Below are 6,298 nucleotides of genomic sequence, written 5' to 3' on the forward strand. Positions count from 1 at the left end.
TCACTCATGATCCTGCAGCGGTTTCTTCTTACTTGGATCAGTGTCTTGAGAGATGTTGAACCAGAAAACTCATTCTTAGGTTTGTCAGTTAATTCCAACCAGTTGAACTGGTTGCTGAAACAAATACACCTGAGGCATCAACAGACTTTGGCCTGTTAACTTTGGAGTTATTTTCACTCTGACAAACTCAGATAAAGACAAAGTTCAGGCGCTTTAATCCATGAGGAAAACTGATGGTGATCAGAGAAAATGTAAATCAGTTTGATAACGCAAAAGTCACTTGCAAAATATATGTATAAATCTTAACCTTGAAATGTTAGTGTAAATTATTGTAAAACATGCAGTAGTTTGTAAAATGTAAAAAATCTCAACACATACAGAATGACGTCCAGTTGTAATTCTTTTCTTTATTTCAAACACAAAGTGAAAATTAACACAAGAGTTTAACATAGACAGATAAAATGAAACAGTGTGATTGAAAAGGAGTGGTTAGAAGGAAAATCTTGTGTGATCCCACCCCTTTTTACAACACCTTCTGTTATGCATATTTTTATTAACATTTTTTTTTTCAAAACATTCACATTACCTTCTGTATATATGCAGGAGTGAATTTGCTGATTTGTTTTTTGTCTTTATTGGTCATTTCTAGCCTTGGAAAGTTTCATCAGTGAAATCTTGTATGTTTTTTTTTTGAATACATGTAAACTTGTGCTTTGTTTTAAACCTTCATCTAACCCGTTCCATAAATCCACACCACAATTTGATAAGCACATTTTCTTTTTTGTAGTACAAATGCACTGCTTTTTGAAGTCCAGCTCATTTCTTAACTCGTAATCCCCATCACTGTTCTTGGACATTTGTTGTATGTTTATTGGAAGTAAGTTATTTCTGGCTGTAAACATAACGAGTGCTGTTTTAAGTTTCACTAGTTCCCATAATTTCAATAAACCCGACTTTAAAAACACTATATGTGCCCCATAATCCACTCCATGAACTATTCGAATACGTTTTTTTGTAAGATGTAAAAAGACTGTAAATTTGTTTTAGAAGTATTTCCCCAAACTTCTACACTGTACTGTAAATATGGTAGTCTTATCGATCAATATGTAGGTAAAGGTGCTTTGTGAGTGAGTGTATGATGCGTTTTCCCAACACCGCGATGCTTTCAACAAATTTAGCTCTGACTTGCTATATTTGTGGCTTCCAGCTTATTGCGTGATCCAAAATTACTCCAAGGAACTCAATTTCAGTCACTCTTTCCAAAACATGTTTATCAATAGCAACCTTTATTTCTAAATCTGCAGGAATATGGCAATTTCCAAAAATCCTAAATCTAGTTTTGTCAGGAGTTTATGTGTCGAACCATTATTTTAGTTCCCCTAACTCTTGATTTACTATTTTGACAACTTCCCTGAGATTCTCCCCCGTACACACTACACATGTGTCGTCGGCGGGTAAAAAGTATAAAAAATATCAAATTTTGGTAGTCTTAATTCTTGTTTGATTACTCCAAAATCTGATTACTCTTTTAACCCTTGTGCTATCTTAGAGGACCCCACCCTTGCATTGACGTGTTCTCCCTACCATGACAAAGGTGGATAAAGGTGGAAAGATTTCATGTAATCAATGGACACCAGTGAAGATCACAAATCATTGAAGAAAAAAGGTTTAGAGGACTGTCTGGTGGGTCTAGATGACCCAACTCCCAATGTTAAAGGGCCTAGGATAGAACACGGGTTACAGATTCAAAAGAAGCTTTAGGGTTAGTGTGATTTATGTGGAGATTTGATCATTTATTTTATTAAGAAGGAAAATATTCCGATTATGTGTTATGATGGAAAATCATGTGAAAAGAAGCACCCATTTGAAAGGGAGTTGTCATTTCTTTCCTTTCTGTTTGAATAAATACAATTTCAAAAGAATCTTTCCTCTCTGTCCCAATATTACTTTTCCCAAGAATGACATCACATGTTGCAGACGGTATGTCACAAAGCAAATTCTCTCAGTGTTGACAGAGATAGATTTGCTCTTACATGCACACGTGTACAAACAAAAAGATCTCTTCCGGTCTCAGAAAAAAGAAAACATTTTTTTCAGTGACACAACTGGAATATCACACACAATGCAATATCCTTTGATTTTCAAGAAAACTATAAGTATGAAGACAACATATGTTTCTGATCTTTTTTTTTTCTAGGCGTTTTGTCTTTCAAGAACATTTAAGCCTTTTGAACTAAAAGTTTAACTGCTTAATACAGATTTTAAATAGTCTGTGTCTCTCAAAATAATATAGACAAAAGGGTAATTTGATCACATTTCTCCTAAAAGAAAAGTCTTCCAGAAAGCTAAAATTAATACCGAACAAAAGTTCAGTATTAATACCTATCAGTGTGCTTATAAACTACATTACTTGGCGGAGAGCTTGTCTATCATTATCAGTTGTTAAGTTCAAGTAAAATTAAAATACAAGTTATTTCCAGTATGTGTGAGCAGGAAAAATGTTTGATTAGGTTAAGGAAAATTGAGAATTCCCCGAAACACCTTAAGTGATTGAACATTTTTTAGAATTTGGTGAAAGTGTGGGTCTCAGAGAAAGAACAAAAAGAACAGTCACAATTGTGGTGTCTTTTATGTACTCTCTGTGTGTGGCAGGTTGATGGTTGGCTTCCCTTGGGAATCACTCCCTTCTGTTTTTCCAGACCCAGTCAGTGACAGCAGCAGTGCTAAAGTCACACCTCGGGTCATTAAAGTGGAGTCTGGATGTTGCAGAATGCTGCGTCAGGTGTGCAGCGGCAAACCTGACGTGCCAAAGTTCTCACACAGAAAAACCATAAAGAAGCTATCTCGGAGCGGCTCCTGTGTTTGAAGGCAACATCAGTCAAATTCCAGCTCAGTTAATAACCCTGTTCTACCGTGTACTTCCATGTCCACAGACAGAAGAAATGACAAAGTATAAAAACCCTTTTGCAGCAAAACTTTTAAACAGACATAAAGGCCTAGAGGCAGTAATACAGTATGTTCAGCCATGTTTTTCCCAGCAAAAAGAAACCGTAAAGAAACTAACCACAATTTGTTGTAATATGTTAAAAGCACTAGACTGTATTTTGCAGTCTTTACCAACATATTGGACAAAACCAGCGGTGGGCAAACTATTTAACTCGTGGGCCACAATGGGTAACTTTGATTGAAAATTAAAATAAATATTTGAAAAAAATAACATTTTGGAGTTTTTTTGTTTTGTGTGTTTTCTTATTTTAATGCCATTAATTTCTGATAATGCACCCTTTGTGGACCATTATCCCAGATTAAATAGTTGAACGGGTCGCATGTAGCCCCCGGGCCAAAGTCTGCCCATCCTGCACAACCTAGAACAAATCTATGTATTAGCTTAATACAGATCAGAGGCAAGATGGAAAAATTTACAAGATCTATATTTTTTTTTGCAGAAAGTTCTATTCTTTGATTTCACATATTTATTAGAAACCAATTTTTGTGAATAACTTCTACATGTTTTCTTTTTATTTTTTGAGTTCTGACCAACATCTGTGCCACGTTTTCTGTTGACTTCATTCTAATTTTATTTGAAATTCAAGAATAGGTTTATGAGAGAGAATTTTGATGTTTTCCTTTTCCAAGTAGAATATTAGACGAAGTCACTGGAGACAAGTAACCGATAATTAGATATGTGTGTCCGAAGATTCATAACTGCTTATTGTAACAGTAAAATTTGTCCAACACAGGAGGCCTTCAGCTCATATCTGTTTGCTCACCTGTTGGAGAGGACAAAAAAGAAAATAAACCTTTGTGTTGGGAGACGTGTTACTGGTCATTTCAATAATCTTTAACTAACTGCTCTCTAATTTTAACAAAAAGAGAAAACAACTAGTTGAAAGGGAAGTACAGTTTTTTCCCCCAAAAGTCCCACTGTGTTACCCTCCAGCGACTCAGAAGATGCTGTTTCACAGTTGATGCCTCTGTCCTCACAGAGATGGTGACAACACTCCAGTGACCTGATAAGAGGTTTCACAGAGGTTAACACCAGAGACCAGAGTGGTGACTGGAATGCTGGGAGAACAACCCCCCCCCCCCAGATAAGCAGAAGTGGATCCTCCAGGTTGTGCACAGTTGTCTAGACGAGGTGTAAATTGTTTTGCATTTTTGCTGCAGAAAAAGGTTTTGTATGAGACACACATGACTCATTTAATTGCATCAATATTGCAGAGACACACAAAACTACTGTTTAAATATTCACAGCTTAACCTTCAGAACCTTTTGAAAAGTGAACAGGAAGAGGGGAGAACAGGACAACAGCTTTAGGGCCACCAAAAAAATAAAACAAAAGTCAATTTACGAGATTTAAAGTCGTAAATTAACAACTTTTTTTTCTCATAAAATTTACAACTTTAAAGTCGTAATTATAAAAAAAAAAAAGATTTGTAAACTGACCCTAAAACTCTGTCTTAGAATAAAAATGTGCTCTTTAAGAAAAAAAAACAGTCCTAATTGTTTTGGTGTTTTTATTTTCTAATGAAAAGGTCAGATCAGAAATAATGCAAATGTGTACTGGTCTGTGCTTTTTTTATTTTACAAATGCAAAAAGTAGTACACTTTAAGTTTATTTTATTAGGTATACTTGAGTTTAAGTGTAGTTACAGCAAGTATACTACAGACTGGTCGGAGTGTTTGGGCATGTTCGTCTGTCTTTGTCTTGTGTATGTAGTGTGTTAACGTTATAATGTCAAATGTTTAATTTTGTTGTTTTCGGTTAGGAGAGGTGTTGAGTGGGGCCTTGGATTCCTATAAGCATAAGCTTCCTCCAATCACCTTTCAAATTAAACTTCCTACAAAACAAATAGTAGGAAGTACTAACTGAATACTTTTTAGACTAAATTGGAACATTTTGAGTGTACAATATGTAGAAAGAAAAAGTAAACTTCAAGTATACTGTCTCAATTTGAGCATAGACTAAGTACACTTGTAGTACACTTAAATAGACTACTTCTTGCTAAAGGGAAAACCCTTGTTAAGGAAAGTTTACTTTAGCTTTTCTTCAAGAGTGCTTGTGATTTTAAAAGGAGCCACCATTTCCTGCTTTTCTGCTGAGCTGGCAGATGGCCACAGCACTGATACAGAAACACGTCTCCTGCTTTCAAGAGTCTATCTCACGTTTATCTTTTAGCCATCTTGGCTGAGCCAGTGACTCAATTAAATCCCCACACACTGCAGAAGAATAACATGTTTTTGCTTTCAGTACAACCCAAAAACAAAGGGTTCCTTTTTCCCATGCTGCTGTTGGAAAACAGTCTGAAGTTGTGGCATTTTGGTCTGTCTAAAATGTAGGCGTTTTTCATCGAGTATATTTGGCCTGTGTTTATATGTGTTTTGGGGGATCGGAGCTTCATGTGGCAGCGAGTATGCAGGGGCAGCCACAGGTGTGAATGCCATGTGACTGAGGTCAAGAAGGGTAAAGTGAGAGTGTTCAGCTGTCTGCACAGATCACTAGTGTAATGGGAGTACGGTAGGAAGGTAGTAAGAAGCCCAGCAACAGCCTTGCTTCGCAACCTTTAAAATGTTATGTTTTCTTTATTTAGGAATTCAGTTTCTATCTAAGAAATGCACTATTTAACAAATCAGATACATTAAAATTTGTGGATATTGGGCGTGTAAGAATCTTGGAAATTGTATTTTGTGCCTTTAAAACCAGTTTATATCCTAAGAGTGGAGTCATTTTTTTTTTTAATGAAGACAGAAAATGTACAATTTGAAAGCTAACTATATGTTTGAATCATGCAGAGTAAAATAAAGACGTCCTTCTGTTTTTGTTGGTTAAGTGAGAAGCCAGGGAATGGGAAGCCAGGGTTTGATTCCCAAGGGGTGCGGTGAGCTTCATCCAGTGCGAATCCTTGGGCAAGACCCAACCGTTACAGCCCGACAATGTAGCCACAAGGGGGCCCCAAGTTTGGGTCTACCTGTGCCAGTCCCCAGCCGGGATAAAATACAGGGCAGGAAAGGGAATCGGAACTAAGATCTCTGCCGAACCACGTGTGCAGAAATCTGTTTTGCTGTGTCAATCCCTGAAGGGATATGCCAAAAGGGGAACATCAATAAATACAGCATGTATTGTATATGTGTAATGGTTGTGTATTTTGATTCTATACTTTCTATGGATGGTCATCAATGAGCGTGATGCTGCAGCCCAGTCCCTCTGGATCAATTTTGATCATTGTTTAAAAGTATAGAAAAGTGTCACATTTGAAGTTCAAATAAACTTTTTCCACAGCAACGACCACGAGGACAG

This window comes from Oryzias latipes, chromosome 7 (genome assembly GCF_002234675.1).
Source record: "Oryzias latipes chromosome 7, ASM223467v1".
Taxonomy (NCBI): domain Eukaryota; kingdom Metazoa; phylum Chordata; class Actinopteri; order Beloniformes; family Adrianichthyidae; genus Oryzias; species Oryzias latipes.